We start from the raw sequence: 19,348 nt of genomic DNA, 5'->3' as shown, positions 1-19,348 counted from the left end.
TTCTTATTTAAATATATTTCATTAGATCATTTCACTGCAACCCATACAAGGCTATTCCCTTGGTTGTACAATCACAGAGTCCCTTTTGTGTCAGATTGAAAAAGCTGGTTGGAGATATGACATTGAGCTAAGCAAGCCCATCAAATTCGTCATCACTAACAGGGCTGTCAGAGCTGAGCTGGCAAATGTGCTTATCCGGCATGGATACTGGTGGCACACAGTACAGTGTGGAGACACACAGGAGAGGAGACATGCCTGTGCTTTGATGGTACAGCAAAGCTTATCTATTCATCTGCACTTCATATGTGGAGCTCAAAAGAGAGCATATTCACTCTCTTTTCTGCAGTCAGCATTTGCATGGCTTATATGTAGTTCAGCAGCATTCATAATGAAAAAGCAGATGTTAAAAAAGAGGAATCTATTAATTGTTATGCAAGAAATATAGTCTTCTAGCTTGACAATCAAATTAACTCAGACATCAGATCACTGGTATAACTGTGCGTTCAGACCGTAAGCGTACAAAGAGGGAAATACCCCTTGTCCGCCCTGTCCACTCTACCTAAGTCCCTTATGTCGCTTTTGTCACCCTGTTTGTTCTTGCTTCTAAATTTAAAGGGCTTGTGTTGAACACCACCACGAAACTACTGCTGTAGCACAGCCCATTTACCGACATTGTTGATCACCAAAAGGTACTTGATGGAAAGTTACTTGATAAAGTCATTAAATGGATAAGTAGCATAAGTGACATCACTCCCCGAGATGCAAGAAGAAAGCAAAAATATGTATTTTTACAAAGGAAAATGACAAAAATAATAGTAACGCACAGTGACTTGAATAAGTACTTTAATCTGTTAACTGGTTTAGAAATATTAATGCGTTAGATTAACGGAAAAAACAAAACTACGGTAAATCTTAAAAGTGCCTCTTTCGTCGTAATTATGCATTTATACGTAGGTTTGACTCATTAAATCACAAATAAAGCCTTGGTTGCTTTTTGCCGAGAGTTTCACTTTAAATCGGGCTCATAATTACAGTTAATGTGTCGGGCCGGTGCCGGGCTCGGACACATCGTACACAGGCTCGAGTTGTGTGGTGCTTGATTTTCTGGGCCCGATCTAAGCTCTAATCCCTATACGCGAACAGGGTCAAATCGTAGAGGACCGGGTGTTCTGCTATGGCAGCAATCAACATTTCCAGCGCCATCTCGGAACGAATGTTTGGTAGGAACCAAAATTACGTGGGCTGTTCTCTGGGACCGACCTGACCGAGGGACGACAACAGAACGAGACATCCCCATTGGTTATCGCAATAGAAAGTGAATGACTTCCGGGATCATTTTCCTCTTTATGCACCTTTTGTCTGAACGTACGGTAAGAGGGCAAAAGGAGACATATATGTTATCTGACAGGAACAATACAATTTTAGTACTTCTACTTGTGGTTTCTACATGTGGATTGGCCCAAACATTGCAAGTCACTGCATCTATTATGTTTACAACCACTAAACCAAAAGAAAACAGACTTTACATTTCTCAAGTCTACATGCTTTAGGCCAATCACATGAGGAATTCACCGATCAGTCTCCAAATTCTCATGCAGAAGACATATAAAACATTTGTGCATCTCTTCTGAAGCCAGTCTTTTTGTGTTTGTCTGGTTGACTATGCTTGCTGAAAATGTTGAAACAAAAGGCACTTTCTCATCTCAACGCACACCCAGAGCTGATCTCTACCACACACTAGCCAGCACTGATTTACAGCATTCATCTCGGACTCTGCTGACACTTACAAGATGAATAACACTTTAACTCATTGAATCATTGAATGTTTGATTCGCATGAGTGGCATCCACAGGCAATTTGGGGTTTCCAGTTCACTTAATCTGGAAGTCTTTACACTGTGGGACGAAACCAGTGCACCCAGAGGAGAGCCACTCATGGGGAGAACAAGCAAACTCCACTCAGAAAGGCAGCAGATTTGAGCCGTCTTGCTGTGAGGCCACTGAGCAATTGTGCTGCCCTGTTATGTTGTAAATGGCATTCTACTTTTGGGGACATGCATAAGTTGTCTGAAATCAACCAGCTCGCTCAAACTCAAATACTCTTTTTGACCTGCCAGTTTGAGCAGAAGCTCATTAGCAGAGAGGTGGCTGAAAATACAAAAAAATGTCCTGCTCAGTTGTAGGTAGGAAAGGAGCAACTGAAAGTAAATTACCAAGAGTACAGCTAATGCACTATGGCAGAGAAGTAAATAAATAAACTCCAGACATTTTTAACAGACCAGATAATTACAGAAAAATACCCAAATACCTTGCAAATGGAGGCCATCCGGTGTCCGGACCTGAGGCTACAAAAGAGCCATGAAGCTGGCCCACTTGCTGCAGAAAAACACTGTTGGGACATCCTCACAGCTTAAAATGTCCAACCAATCCAATAAAGACTTAGCAGGTCTCTGGGGCCAAGGTTGCACCTCCTACCTTTAAATAAGGAAAACTTCATTTGCAAGCCTAATCAAGTGTGAATGTCAAAGAGACCCGGCAAAGGAGGGTCGTGGAAGGCTAATTTTGTTCAGGGAGGATGAGAGGGCTTCAGAGGCTCCCAGTTTTGCACTACTGGAGGGTGTGGAGTTTTAAAGATGGCTATTAAAACCATTAACTAAGACATCCATAATCCACATTGGGTTGCAAGAGTAGGTGGCTCTTAAATGGCAGCCCAGAGACTTATAACTACACAGGTTTCATGCACTGAGCCCTGGAAACTGGATGGAAAAGAACTACTTTTTAAATACAATATGCCTTTCAAGGTTCTTATTTTTCTGGTCAACTACTTTCCTGCTATGACAAAGAGCCACAGATAATAGAAAAAAAAAAAAAAAAGTCACAGTACATTTGCAACACACACTCTTAAGGTCCCTCTTGGAAGCAGGGACAAAGCATGACAATGACCCATGCCAACATCACTTTTTTTTTTTTGTAGCTCTTACATAATGCAGGAGTCGCCGTCGTAGGAGACTCTTCTGCTCCTATTTTTAATGCCCTTTTCAGAACAAAACAGTGATGCAGGTCTAATCTGAGGTGGCTGAATGGGTCAACACAAGTCATCTGTATCACACTAAGCACTTTGAATCATTATTTATTCAAGTTAAATATCATAGAGCCAATACAGTTTTATTTGTAGACCTCACTGCATTCAGCTCAGGTTTCATTTAGTCTTTTTGGCTTTAAAGGACACCCGTGTTTAACTTATGATGACTTGTAAAGCACCGGCTGCCCAGCAAGTCGCCACGAAGTAGATCCTTATGCAGTGACCTCAGTTAGCAAATCAAAAGGGGTCCTTTCTGGGTTTACTTTTGAACCAAGCGTTTGAATCATGAGCATTTAAAGTCATTTATCCAACATGTTGTTTTGCCAAAGTCCATAGGGACCTTTCAATTGGTACTTGTGGCAAATCTGAGTCAAACACTGCTGCCCTGATTTACATTTCCATTAGAAACTAATAAGACTGGGACTAAAGCACCCCCCTCCTGCCTCAAAGTGGGTGGTGGTGACATCTTGCAACCGCGCAATCCTAGTTAAAGCCCCGTCCCCCGACAAGCAGCGATACCCTACTCATGTTTGTGCATGAGACCAGAGATGAGGATGACTTAAAACGTCCGTGTGTTCAGCTCTCAGTATTATTGTTTTTACCCTGTTAGAAAAATGCAGGAATTTTACTTTAAATGAGGGATGGGATAAAAGATTGTAACGCATCTCATGATAAAAAACACACCGACAATAAGTTGATTGAGGTGATTTTTCACTATCAGGAGAGAATTAAGATAATATATAATCCTTACAATGACATGAAAAGATGTCTAGCTCACTGACATACAGTCCTACACTGGTCTCCTGATTTATTTAGAATTGCCTGAACCTGTCAGCAGGGCTGAAGGCTTGACTTGCATTTTGTATGCCAAGAAAAACAAGTTAAATTGGACGTATATTAATACTACTGATTCCAAACTCCAAAATGACCACCATTAATCCAACCTTGTGTACTCTCTGTGATGTTTTATTGCAATTTTAGTCTTTATTTTAAGATTTTAAGAATATTTTGATGATGAGGGTAAATCATGACATGGGAATTTATCATCATCCAATGCCTACTATAATGCAAAAAATACAAAGCAGCAGAAAATCAATCAATACACGTCAATACACAACGGACTGGCACAAACTCCAGAACCAAGGACAGGGTGGACAAACATGCTGTTTGTATAGCAGGTGCCAAGTTTTTTTTGCCTCAATTCCACTATAGACCATGACTGTTTGAAACAAGTGAATGACACATGAAGTCTGCAATGAGTGAGAAATGAAGTGAGAAGCATTCAGCCCGTCAGTAAAGCACAAGAGACGTTGTTAACTTTGGTTACACAGAGCACACGCTGAGGGACAACACAGTGGCATCTCTATTCATTGCCACTGGAGACAGACTTGCAAGTCAGACAACTGCAAGAGATAATCGTGGCTAAGAAGAACAGCACTACATTATTGGCTTGCGGGTGATTAAACCATGTGTATGAAGAGGCAGTGGGGTTCTTGGGTTTGGGTTAATGACACTGTGACAGATAGGACAGAAGGCACAGGCACAAGCACTCCACACATGATCATGAGCCAGCCAACCAGAGCATCTCACTCCCTGTAGAGTGTTACAATTCCTGGGGAAGCCTGTTTGGATCAACCAGCTCTTATTCTTGGCTAAATCCACAGTAAAAAAAATGAAAGAAATCAGTGTTAGACAGAGAAATACTTGTTCGCTGAAAGACAGGAAGTATGATGAATAATGAGCGGGAGCATAGGCCTGTATCTGCTGTCTGTTGTCTGCGTGCCTGGGGGCAACTGGGGCCACTTTCTTTGTTGTACAGGGTGGTTGGTATTTAGCACAGAGGAGGGGTATAGAGGAAGGTGCCTGGGGTGGGGTTATGGCTCCAAAGTATGCAGACATAAGCTGTCTGTGTGTTGCCTTTGAAGCAGGCTGTGGTGGCTGTACTGCGAGGTCACAGGGCAGGGGTTTACAACAGCAGTGTCCCACAGAGAGCCTGTACTCATCCAACCTCCCCCTCCATCCACTGCCAAATATTACCACAGAATGAAGACTAGACAAGAAACACCCAGACTAACTGTTAACAAAGGCAGCCATTATGACCGGCTGTTGTGTTTGAGTCCCCAGAACCCGAACTTATTTTAGAAAATGATGGTGTACTGCTTATCAGGCAGTTGATGACTTCTACTGTGTTAGGACTACAGTGGTATAAAGGTTTTAAGGTATACCATAGTATTAAAATTGACATTATCTTACCGTGTGCATCTGCTAATCTAAGGATTTTCATTCTACTGTACTAGTGTTACTGAGAATATATATATCTAATGTGTATATCAAAAGTTCAAGTCTGTCCCAGGACATTATCCTTGTAAAAAATATAGTTTAGTTTGTTAAACCAAGAAAACTTTGTTTTATTGTGTTTAAGGTCACTATAACTGAAAATAATAATAATAGTGTAATACTCTGAGAACACAAAACCATAATATTTTCTGAAATGGTTACCACAAAAAAGCCTCTCACCATAGGAACCCCATCAAGAATTGCATCGTAATACTTATTAGAAATGTAAGAAGGCAGGCCTAAACTTATCAGATTTGGAAAAATATAAAATTTAAAGATACTAGCCTGACTCGATGATGTGGAGAGTCAGGAACAAAAATAACTGCTGGGCGCCATTTTCAAATTGCTCATCTTGTCACATGTAGTGTGTCAGAGTGTAAGAAAAATGGAGCAGCATCTGGACTCGTTCCCATCAGAAAAAGCTAGCATTTCTGAATCTTTTGCAGTCTCTCAACTGGTTCAATAAATTTTGCGTAATGTTTTATAACGCTGCCCCAGCAGAAAACCAACGAGCTTCCATGCACATGTTTAAATATGGCGAAGCACTGAAAGGACAGATAAGTTGTCAAGTGGAACATTGAGATCAGTTGTGGCATCTCCTTCTAAATCACACCAGGAAACTCAGAACGCTTCAATGGGTTGGGGTCCATGGTGTAGTCTTCTGTGTCTATCCACCAAATTATGTTATGCGCCATCCAAATGGTTACACTTTCAGGAACGTACTGCATGGCTTGACAGTATTTCTACAGGTTATCATGATGATGACAAATGGGTGTTAAATTTCCAATTTTAGACATTTCCGCATCGAGAAATAACTGCTTGATAAGAATTGATTATTTTCCCCCAATTGTTGAGAAACAGCATTTAATTATTAACCTGTGGTCTAATCCTAATCTGGCACATAAACATTGACAAGCAAAAAGACCATGTAGTTTTATCCTGTCATTAATACAATCAAAACTTCTCCTGACAAACCCATATTTTGTTTATCATATTGAAACCTTGTGCAATCCACCATGATCTTCTTCAAGAAAACAAATGATCTTCTACCTGTTTACTCATTAATACCAATATTAAATAGGTACTTATTAGAGTGACCGTATGAGTTTCAGTGGTCTGAGGTTTGTTCTTAAGGAAGTGTCATGTAGCCAAGCCAAAGTTAAGCAGCCCTTTGTCCATTAGCCTTTTATAAAGCGAAGAAAAAACTGTCTGAGACTGTCTGAAACTGAGACAAAGATCTCAGCTTGAGCTGTGTGACTATTGGCCACCTGTAGGAGAGACATCAATGACATTTTCTGCAGGAAGAAGGTTGAACAGCTTGAGGTCAGCAACTTCCACAGTGGCCTTAAACTATTCTTTGAAATGGGTGCTATTCTAAAAGGAAAACAACTTAACCAACACATACTGCATTATTCTTTTCATCTTCTCCTCTGCTGCCTTTATGCTCTTAACCTTTGCTCCTCAACACATAAAAGATTTTTTTCAATGAAACCACTGATGTCGAAAGAAAGGGAAAGTTAACACCCAGCTGATCCAAGTGTGGAGTGGTTCAGTGCCTATTAAGAGAGAAAACATGAGGGAAAGTTCAGGCACTGGACTGTACGATTTGCATTAGAGACTTATTTTATCCTTTTCCTATGATCAGTTCTAATTATTCACATGCATTTTGCCTCTACATGTCAGCAAATTCTAATGTATAATTGTTCTTTGCAGGAGATTTAATCCAAAAGAAGATAATTTCATATAGGCTATAAAATAAAAGAATGCAACCTTTGTTCATGCTTTCACAACATTTATATTGTTTACATTTAAGCCTTGAAATTAATTTGGTAAGAAATGACCTCAATCTGCAATGTTGCTCCAAACATCCAATAGATGACACTTTTCTCCATCTGACCGGCTATTTGAAAACTCCCAGGACAGGTCATCAAGAGTACTTAAGAGGACCAGATGGGTCAAGCCCTGCTGGGGCAAATAAAACATGCAGACAAAGGTCATCGGTGTAAAGTGGATATAAAATTGGCTCTTTTACCTAAACAGGCCATTCAAGTTAATCATGGCAATAAAGGGTCTCAAAGACATTACCCAGAGGAGCAGCATGTGTGAACACAAATGTTCAAAACCAGTTGATCCGTACATTAAACCAACTTCAACCTTCCATCTCCCTAGAACAACGGCTGTGTGATCCATCTCAGCCCATGAGAGAATAGAGCTGGTCACTGTACAGACAATTCACAGCTAGAGAGTTGGCGTAATGATGATATTGATGATGTTGCTTTGTACTCTGTTGCTTTCCTGTATGGCATCCAGATACGCCCACATACATATGGTATAGGTAAACACACAGTAACCCTCCTGCACGGCCTACCAAGGCATCGCCCCTAACCTAAACCAAACAGAGTATTTGCAGAAGTGATAATGTGTCTGAAACAGACCATCTCCTGTTGTTTGCAACATGTGTGAATGTGCAAGTTCACATCTGAAAGCGACTTCATACAAGGCAGCAGGGTTGAGGATGGTGGGCTGTGAAAAGCAGGAAAAACGGCCAGTTTAAAGAGGATTTTCTGGTCAACTTCAGCCAGGAAAGAAGCATCAACAGTAGAACTGCCATCTGCCAGCTTAGTCACAAACAACCAACATCTGATAATCTCTCCCCTGCCACTAGGTGTGGGCAATATGGATCAAGTCTTATGTTGGGTATATGTGTTTTATATCACAATAGTGATATACTGTACCAAGATATACAGGATCATTCCCATTTCAAGGTTTTAACTGACGCCCCCTTGCTCCTCAGAACAGAGATACACTGGGTGGTGGTTAAAATCTCCCCCAATGAAATGTGATATCCAAATGTCATCTGCTGTCGATGGTGTTTATGTAAACAGACGCGACCAGACATTTCAAATATGTCCATCGTCAGCTGCAGTCTTTTCCCTTTCCTTACTGTGGTAGTATCACAATGGTGTTTGCCATTCATCTGATGGAGATAGAACATTCCAGTTCTATCACAACATCATACTATTGTCGTCCTTCCTCGTGCAATACCCATATAGATACGCTGGCTCCATATATATCCATATCCATATCCTCTATATTGATATTCTAATCTAAAAAACAAGGCACTCTAAACAGATTTACCAGCCAATTTGACTCCTCAGTGACTCCCCAAATCGATAAAGACTACATGATATGCAAGAACAGCCTGGTTTAAGTAAAAATGGCAACACCACAAACAAGCAAAGCCACCACCTTGATCTCCTTGTTGATAAAGCAGCTAATGCCAACGTTGTAAGTCAACCTTCCGCAGTTAGCTAATCCTTCCTTTCTCACCACCGAGGGCTGCCAGTATTATAAAGTCGTTGTTTTAACTTGCAAGGAGCTCCATCCGTACAGCGTGGGAGAAAACTAAGGTTTTCCAGTAATTTTTCAGTTTTCAACATGTCCAAAATGAATGTGACAATGTTCCCTCTTCACACCTGCTTTACCTTTTTAAGGGCATTTTGTATTCTTCTGTTAGACAGATGTCGTGATGTACCTTACAATAAAGTGATTATCGCAGAATTGATCACAGTGTGATATTATCCCTTTTGTGTGCCGCGTATCGAATCATAATGTATGATATGATATCTAGGACAACCTAGACATTGGCATGAAGGGTAGGTCGAAGAGGTCGGGGCAAGGAGTGTCTTGTGACTAGGCTATAGTCTATAGGACATATTCTGGCAATGGGAATGTCTGTTTTTGGCAAATCCTTTGAGTGAAGTGCATGACAAATCAACTTCATGACATTGATGCAGAGACCCCCTCCACCCAGGATTGCAATAAAGCACTTCGGCTGGCAGATTTGCAACAATGCCCACAATGGTCTAATAAAAAGATATTAAAAAGGTATAACCACTTTGGTAGAAAGGTTATAGAAAAATCTGTGCTGGTTGAAAAATCTCCAATGTCTCATTGTAAGTGTTTCTGCTCAATATTTCTGCCATCTTAAGAAAATAATTGAGTCACTTTGGGTTAAGATTATTAACTCAGTGTGTGACAGCATATAATAGCATGTAGATCTCTAAAGCTCACAGATGAAGCACAGTAAGGATGGTTTGACTTCAGACTGAATGCCGAGGACACTAAAAAGGATAATTTATGATAGTTAAATATCTTCTGCTAATAATTAGTCATGAATTATCTCTTTTTGGGCTGCTGGTAGAAAACAGATGGGAAAGCCTCTAGAGTGTGAGAAAAGACTCAGCCTAACGCAGACCTTTCCTTTAAAAGCCTAATTAAGATGATAAACACGCTCCAAAAAGAGGTCTTGTAAACACATATGAAAATAAATGTTACATTTGCCTTCTATTTTGAGCAGAGAAGAAAATGTTTCGTCACCCAAATGTATAATTAGATGATAATACTAATAGATGGAAAAATATTCTTTTAAGGCCTAGAAAAATAAAAAGAAATCACTAAGTAAGGCGTCAGAAACTGCATCAGCTGGCATCTTATCGCACTCGTAGTTGCACCCAAGAATTAAGTGATACTACATCAGCTGGTAGAAGCAGGGGAGGATTCATACAGCAGCTGGACTGAGAACCTCAAATCAATTGTTACTCAGAAGAAACGTTTTAACCCAATGTTTTAGCCATACAGTGACTCATTCTTTAGAAAATGCGTGGTTCAGGCAGATGACTGTCATGCACAGATTAAAATACTGACTGTAATCAAGCCTGAACAGAGATCTTTCTGCTGTTGATTCTTGGCGAGGCAGACATGTTTCGACTTGGTCAAAAACTTAGGCAGTGTAATAATAGGGAGTAATATTCCTTTATAGGCCTCTGCATAATTCAGAGAGTCAGTGGATCAAAGACAACTAGCACTGATCTCAGGTTTAAGGTTAGTAATTACTACAGTGTACACAGCAAAGGACTGAAAATGCTACAAGTTGCAGATCTGGTTTCTTCTTTGCTCCCACTCTGCAGTACAAGAGCTGCATGAAAGGGGGAAAATGGCTAGAGTTCAATATATAACACTGTTAACAATCGACAGCTTTCTGTCCTGTGCTGCTAAGTGTTTTAAACAGACCACGCAGTCGGAGAAAAGAAGAGAGAACTCCAGGCACAAGGACACTTGACTGTTTCGTGCAGGCTGGTGAAATGTGCTGATTAAGGGCACTCATCAGAGAAGAGACTCAAATGGCTTTGGAAGGACATACATCAACAATAAATCAAAGAGCAGCGACATAAAACTGCACTCTGCCAAATTCAGCAGATATCACCGGATAGGCTACATGATTAATATTTACTGGAGGTGACAAACTGAAATGTGTAATATGGATTCAACAATCTTAAAAACCCCAGAATCATGAGAATTTCTTTCAGAAGCATTTTCCGGTTATGGGTTTCAGTGTTATTGTGTCCCATTTCTGATTAAATGAATTAAATCTAAAAATGCATTACTTTGGTCTGCTGCAGCATCCTCTTCTTCTGTAGTCACCACTAGGGGTGTCAACGTTTACAATTTTTTCTACACGTGTAAACGGGGCTTCTAACCGACGTGTACACGGTTACACGTTGGAGATTTATGATCTCTTTCTATCGCAGTTGTGGTAGCACCGATGCCAGCAGCAGTCTCTCCCTCCAAATTGTTCGGGTGTTTCCATCACAGGTGGTTTAGCATGGATCCCGTGCTGTTGTTGTAAGCCAACTTTGCCTGACAGCCTACACTCAACTTGATTTCCACTGGCAGTTTGTTCAAAAAACACACAGTGCTCCGCTTGTTGACCGCCGCCATCGTGTCCCCCAGTCAACTTGAAGTGACGTGACGTGACGTGACGCGACACTGGCTGTGGCTGCAGGTTTTTTTTTTTTTTATATCAACGTAACATTGTGCCCCATTTCATTTCTATTATGTATGCGGATAACTGCACTAGTGGGAACATTTAAGTGTATAGTTAGTTAATGTTATTATCTGAAGCTTTCAGGTAACATTATCTTACTTTCACTTTTAAAAATTGCGTCCGTCCAATTTTCCTTCGGGCGTCGGTATCAATTTATAGCGGGTCGGCTCTGGTACGGAATGTAATCTGTGCTACTGTCGGATAACGGGTCGGATGCGGTGACCAGTGCAGGACTCTGGTCTAAGTGACCATTTTAATCCTCTAGCCAATTATCAAGCTAAATATCCAACATGCTAGTTAACGTCAAAGACTGCGGTGGAAGACGACGGTAAAATATTTCCACTGGATTTATTTATGCCTGAATTTTTAAGGTGTGGCGGCTTTTATTTTTTGCCGTGGCGGTGCGCCACACTCAATTACATGTAGGGGAAACCCTGAATACTATATATATTGATGAGAAATGAACGAGGAGGAGGAGGAGGAAGAAAAAAAGACGTGTAAACGGTTATTGATTTTTCTAAACGGTTATGATTTGTTATCCGTGTATCCGTTTACACGTGTAGACGTTGACACCCCTAGTCACCACTCTGTTGTCCCACTTGATGTCCCACCCACAACACAATCTGATTAGTTACACATCACAATAGTTTAAATTGAATAATCTGAAGCTGCATGGTAACTAAAGACACTGAATAAATGTTGAGATGTTTATTATTTGTGCAAATGCATATCTGTTCCAAATATTGGTTATTGGTATCCTTTACTAATAATCAGTGTAGGTGTTGGTCCTGAAAAACAAAAAAAAGAAAAATATTGGTCAATCCCTAAGACAGAAAAAGAACAAATCTGTAACTGTACATCAAACCAACCATAACAAACCTATATGGGGAAAAAAATAGCCTTTACTTTCCCCTCAAAGTAATTATTTTCCAGTTGAGAAGCCTGTTAAAGTAAGAGGGGAACAATGCTCATCAAATTCTCTCCAAATTGTTATACAGGATCCCGAAGTGTCTGAACAATCACTAAATCCTCAGCAACCATCACAGCCAAGTTTCTCCGATACTTAATTAGTAAACCTCTCACTGAAAGACATCAGGATCTATGAACTAAAAAGCAAGACGTTCACAGATCAGAGCTGCAGCTACAGGGCGACAATATGTATGTAAAGGAAAACCAAACAATGCCAAAACATCAGCAGCAGAGTCAGCAACGCTTTATGCTGGAAAATCTGTTAGACTGAACTGAGATACTATGTGTTTAAAACACAAACAAAAAAAATGTACCAAAATGGGCATTGAAAATCATAAAATAATAAACTATATGGAACAAAGCTGTAGTGTTAAAGTGGATTACAACAACATTGTGCTGCTGGTGTTTTCTGCTGGAGGAGGAACAATTTGCACCACAGCAGGAAATAGCCTTAATACATCTACAAGGAGCTGCTGATCAATACCAGTGACTAAAGGATTACTTTGCCCGGTGCTGAGATTTATGGATTTTAAAAAGGTACTTGTTTGGGTCCAAATAGGTTTCACTCAGAATCTCCTCTCTTCGTCATGAAGTATTATAAAAGTATCATTCATTCCACAGTGTTCATTTATGCAATTTCTCACAGTGTGAGATTGGAGTGTTATACTCTGTCTTCTTTAGATTTCTATAAAGTCTTTGTTCTGATTAGCTGACTGCCTAATTAGCAAGCTGCCAACTTCTGCCTGCGTTATTGCAATCTGCCACCACTCAAAAATAGTACAAATACACACTCAATGGAACAAGGTTCTGTGTGAGCACACTTCTAGACGCCCTCGCTGGCAATGAAACCATAAACCATATATAACTTTTTACATCAATACTCATTATTCTGTTTTCTGCATTATATACATTTTTTCATGTGTTCTCACCGGCTTGAACAGTCAGTCAAGTACTTTAAATATAAGTCTGCAAAGCTGGGCTTTAAAGATGTAGGGCTGCAACCATTATCTTTATCATCAATTAATCAATTAATTGTTTACCCAAATAAAAAGGTCAACAGATATGAAAAGTGCTCATTACAGTTTCCCAAAGTGAAAGTGTAATCTTTAGATTGCCAGAGACTCTTCATTTAAGGTCATAAATCATAAAAAAAGAAAAGCAGCAAATCCGAACATTAAGAAGTAACAACCAGCAGATATTTGACATTTTTGTTTGAAAAATGACTGAGGTTATTAATGGATTATTAAAATAGTTGGAGATAATTTTTCTTTTTATCCACTCACCGATTAATCAAGTAATCGTTTCAGCTCTAAAAAAGATGAAAGCCGGGAGACTTAGTTTTACTCGTTTACTGCTAAAGCTAACAGCAGATTCATACTAGATTAGATTCTCATAACATTAACATCAACAACAACAACATTGATGTAACGAAAGTAAAAAAAAAAAAAAAGAGGTGAAGGTATCAGGTGACTGGCGGGTTACACCCTCGACATCGATATGTCACCAGTTCATCACAGGGTTGAGTAGTAGAGACATAACATTTACCCTCACATTCCCACCTACGGGCAATTTAGAGTTACCAATTAATCTGACTTGCTTCGTCTTTTGGATTGTGGGAGGAAGCCGGACTACCCGGAGAGAACCCATGCCAGCCCGGGAGAGATCATGAAATTCCCTGCCCTAGCCCGGTCTCGAAAGCAGGACCTTCACACTGTATTTGAAGTGTTTCATTTCAGAATGTGAATAGATATCTGCAGAATGTGTGTGCGGGTGTGCATTTTATATGTGAAGCCTCAAATCTGAACATAAGTGTGAAGATTCTGTGGATGTAGGAGACAAAGAGAGTGTGCCAGAGATATACCTATCAAGGTAAAGTTATTGCTGCAAAAACATGCATTATAACATGCACACTGTACCATGTTGAATCTGAATACAGCATTACATTTACAAAATAAGCTGCTCATTTGGATTGTGTACAGAGCTCACAGTGGCATCAAAGAGCCCAATTTATATGATCATGTTTGATGTGTGGATGGACGTGTGGAAGCCTGCAAATGATTAATATCAGCAAAATATAAAGATTAATTTTAAACAAATATATTTCTTGTCCATACAATGAAAACTACCGCTCTTTGCATGTGTGTGTCTTCCTCTTTACTTTCCACTCAGGGAAAACCTCCTCTGCATCTGCTTCACTCCACTGCCTTTCTGGTTCATGTGTAAATTCAGAGCACCAAATGACACCACACAGTGCCCAACGGCGAGTTTTAAAGATGGTAGGCCGGCTGGCTGCCAGGGATCAATGCTGGCTGCCAAAGTTGAAACAGCAGCTGCCATCATGTCATAAGTTACAACTTGACAACACATACTTCAATTTAACATTTAACTAGGCCTATTTGCACTTCTTGGACATTGAATCACATCTTATGGTCTTCCTCAGTATTTCCGAGGTCAGGAATTAACCTTTACATGTAAATGTAACTCAAAACAGTATTCCAATCCAGATAAAAATACACACTGCTCCTTTTACCTACAGTGCTATTTATCTATCTAGATTGTTTTGGTGTGAGATGCCATGTTTTGGAGACATTGGCTGTAGAGCTGTCTGCCTTTTTTCTGGCTCCTAGTGCTTAAAACACCCAAAAGAATACATTGGAAAAACTTAACAGAAATGTCTCTTTCCTGAAATCATGTCCCAGTTACTTATGATCATTCACAGACTTTGCTTTAGGCAGTTTCACCTGAGGAGAATGCCATTAATTAGGGCTGGGTATTGTTAAGAACCTCGCGATTCGATTCAATTTCGATTCTTTAGGTCGCAATTCGATTCAATATCGATTCGATTCAATACTGATTTCAATGCTCCGATATCAATTCAGTTATAAGTAGTAATAAACAAATAATTCAGAGTACCTGTTAATAATTTTTAAATTAAAAAAAGTAATCTTAAATTATAAATCTTTCCTCTAGGAAGTTCTAGTTCAAATTGAAATGTAAACAAAGGGACATGATGTGTTTAGTTATAAAATAGTTCAACCATAGTTAAGCTGAGAAAGTGCCATTGTTTCTGGGACTACATGGTACATTTTTGTCTGACATAAACATAGACATAACCGTGGTCCCTCTGCCCTCCGGCTAGACGCGAGGGGGTAAAACGCTGACACTGAACCCCCCTCTCTCCCCGGAAGGAGAGTGCTATCCGTGGGCGCATGGTGCAGTGGCCAGGGCGAGACCGGCTGCGCAGTTTCCGCAGTTTACAGTTTCCGAAAGAGAGGTGCGTCAGTCATTGGCTACCCGCCTCCGCATGACCGAGAGGCATCCGACGAGGGACTGCGGTTCAGAAGTTTTTCTGAATCGATATTGAATTGGGAAAAAATATATTGCAATGCATTTAGAGCTGCAACGATTACTAGGGTAACTCAAATAATTCGATTACAAAAAATAGTCGAACAAAGTCTTTGCCTCGAGGCTTGGTTTAATTTCTATTACCCACGTTATGTGGCCTGCTTAGCACAGGGATCATTTTTCCACATGGACTGTTATTGCAGACACACACCACTACGTTCAGAATTGAGGTAGCGCGATGGCGGAGAGCCAAGAAGCCGTCCGTAAAAGTCAGAGAATGTCCAAAGTTTGAGATCATTTCCCACTAAAAAAAGAAGATAACAAAGTGCAACGTGTCTACTGCAAAGCAGAACTGGCATACCACAACAGCACGTCAATTTTTTATTAGATCACTCGATTAATCGATGAGATAATCGGAAGAATACTAGATTCTAAAAATATTTGATAGCTGCAGCCCTAAATGCATTGATGAATTGATATTTTTACCCATCTCTACATTAATGTTTTCTTTTGCATGTGAATATGATTGGCGGGTGTAGTTTAGGCTGATTTAGGGGTCAACTCTCCCTTTAAAAGGTCGTCTTTGATGTTTTGATGTTTTTTTACCACTGTTTCAGAAGTCAGTTTTGAAAGGTTTTTCCAAGACTGTCTAACTTGCAAAGTTCATACTGTCACGTATGGCTGTAAGATCAGTGTAACCATGAAACGTGTATTTTTCCAGGTAGAAGACTACACAACCACGCTGGGAGGTTCAAAGGCATTTCAACACACAATAAACTGTTATCAGCATCAAACAGATAAAGAAATGGAAGCTGGCAGTGTTGAGCTCTGTCAGACATTTACATGTTGTAATTACCTCAATGTATGAGCAATAAACCAGGTTAGCGAATCAGGTTGATGATGGTTGATACTCTGCTGATAACTGCAAAAATAGTGTATCAACTTAAGTCAATCAATCATAATCAAATTATGTTTGTGCATAGGCACATACTAAGAAAAGTAGGCGTGTGATCAGTGAAATGGAATTTGTCAGACATTCAAACATGTTTCAGCTGGCTCTCTAGCAACATGTGAAGCATTCAAGATATTTCACCCACTGAAATACACAAAAACTCAGTATAGAATGTGGTGTGGTTGGAAATTCAAGTCATAGCAGTGTGACAAAGACGAAAGACCTTGTGTAGAAAAATTCAACTTTACAATTTGAAGGTAGACTCATTCACTCGACTTTGTTTGAGGTTACTTGTTGAATCAAGGACACAAAATGAGCCACAGACAATTCTTAACACTGTGTTGTGAGGAATTCACAGATTCAGATATCGCACACGAAGCAAAGTGCAGATCAGCAGAGACATGGGCACTGTAAGACCAAACATAAAATTAAATATATAACACTATTTCTATTTCCCCCAAATTAATTCAGTTACATAGAGTCTATCCAAAAAAGCTTTTATGGGAATACGCATGGGATATGGCAAAATGAGGCATGTGGCCTATGCAAATTACAGTACAGAACAGTATCAGTGTATGTTTAGGCTAATTTAGACATGGAGACATGTTGATTTTTCAACTGAAAAAAAGGTCCAAGTCAGTGCATCTCAGTCACGCGATGTACAAAAAATATCAACTGAACGATCAGTTTCATTCTTCTATGCTTGTAAAAGAAATTACTATCAGCCAATTTTTTCTATTCAGCTTTTTAAACTTCAAAATGTACAATAAGCAGTGGCAAAAGTTCAAATAATTTCCTCTGTACAAAAGTATGATGATGTGACAAACTGTTTATTGTCCAGTTTTGTTTTTTTCCCCCTCTCATTCCCTTTACGCCTGTTGTAATGAACATCAGAGCTCCTTCAGCAAATACGCTGATACAACCAAGATGCACCGCTGAACGCCGCAAGAGATCCTTCCTCCCACCGGTGTCTAGAACAACAATGCACACACTCTCTGCTGGACACCGACATGGGAGTATTATCACATATCTCAAATTCCTATTAAAACTATTTTCTATTACATTTTCTACTTTCATTTGGGTTAGGGTTTCATTTACAATGGTACTTCACAGTTTATTCATTGCTTGTAATGCCACACACTCTCATTGAAGGTCTTTATTTGAATTTGGTATGTTTGTATATTTTATCCAACTACATATAGAACATTTAAACCAAGTCATTTTCCTATCTAACCAAGGAAGCCAAGCATCACATGCAAGGAAAAGGAGGATATGGGCACACAGCAAAATGTCAGTATCATGAAAATAAACTTGCTCTAACTACAGCTGATGCTTCACAATGCACACACACAAACAATGCAACAGCTGTGTCTTCACCAGAACCTAGAGGGATCCGACTGTGAAGGACTGGTACGGATATCAAGGGTAGTGCTGAGCACATAAAGTAAAGCTAGTGTCACTGCATCTCTGATTGCTGTCTTCCTAGAAGAACAACTGAACAAAAGTGATACATTAGCTTCAGACTATAATAACAGGACAGCTCCAGAGCCGTGTGCCGCGTGGAGGTGGAAGCGAAACATCTCTGAGGATGGAGAAGTTACTGCTCATCAGACAGACACGCTATCCGTCAGACATCAGAGGAGAGTAGAAATGAAACGCAGCACTTCTGTCAAAATATCTTGCATGTAAAAACATGATCTTACAAGAAACCATCTGCTGTTAACCCACAGATGACTGGACGTTAGCTAACCGGTGCCACAAGTTAAGTTTGTCAGTTTCTGGTCCATTCACAAAAAACAGAGCCAGCTGTCATGGCTTACTCGCGTAGCCACCTCATCACAAAACCTCTCCGACAGGACAACAATGTAAAACGCTGATATTTTTTGTATTAAGCTGCCAGGCGACTTAGCCAGCTAGCTAGTGAGCCAGCCAACAGCTACTTTATACTAAGCAGATCTATCGTTAGCATACAAGCTAACAGGGGGTATGCATTCCAGAGACAGACAGTCAACAGTGAGCTTTGAAGTTCCTGGGTTCCTCCTCTGGTTCAGTTAACACAACCCGACAAGCTCAAGGTTGTATTAAAGACTTCACGTCAAAGTGTCTCACGACAGGAAGGTGTGACAGGAGAGGAAACCGACACAGGTGGGATTTAAATGTTGCTTTGCTGATGTGAAACTGAACTGAAAATATCAGCTAGCACTGCATATGAGTGTCTGGACAGAGGGAGCCAACAAGACGTAACGTTAGCAGCCTTACCTGCGGGACTAAAGGTGTCGTGCAGAATCGGAGTTGGTTCGGGGACAGCGGCGAGAGTTGTTTTCGTTTGGTCGGGCAGTTTAAAAGACTGCCGTTTCACCTCAGGCTGGAGAAGGGTTCAAGCGAAGAGACTGACTGGCTGACTGTGCTGCCTCCCAGCCACAACAGCAACTGAATGCACTTTAAGATCTGCCTCTCACTGGGAAGGATCCTCAGTATCGCGAGAAAGAACGAGAGTTTGGCGATATCTACGAGCCAATCAAATTATCCGGCTGGAGCCAAGGATTTGTTTTGTTGGTGCTTTTGGGGAAATGCTTTTAATGATGTAAAGTCGGTGCATATAAATATTACAAAATAAAAGTGTTTGTATAGAGTATCACATTGACCTGTGAGCTTGTCGAAATGCTGTTTAAAAACATTTTAAAGGAACACAGCAACAATAGAAAAATATCTATCCATTTAAATTAATCTCAACCTGTTTATTTTTTATTTTTTACCGATGGGAATATAGAGGAACA

The 19,348-nt window shown here is 40.1% G+C and overlaps 1 protein-coding gene across 2 annotated transcripts in view; it reads right to left on the bottom strand.

Annotated features, from left to right (window-relative positions):
- glceb (glucuronic acid epimerase b) overlaps nt 1-19,024 on the bottom strand; it is a 68,711-nt gene extending 49,687 nt beyond the window's left edge. For both annotated transcript variants that reach the window (XM_030414834.1, XM_030414832.1), the window contains exon 1: nt 18,831-19,024. The gene's annotated coding sequence lies outside the window, so the exon portion shown is untranslated. The remainder of the gene's footprint in view (nt 1-18,830) is intronic.
- Nucleotides 19,025-19,348: the final 324 nt, after the last annotated feature.

The sequence above is a fragment of the Sparus aurata genome, chromosome 4, assembly GCF_900880675.1.
Source record: "Sparus aurata chromosome 4, fSpaAur1.1, whole genome shotgun sequence".
In the NCBI taxonomy this organism is placed as follows: domain Eukaryota; kingdom Metazoa; phylum Chordata; class Actinopteri; order Spariformes; family Sparidae; genus Sparus; species Sparus aurata.
This window is presented reverse-complemented; position numbering and strand designations above follow the sequence as displayed.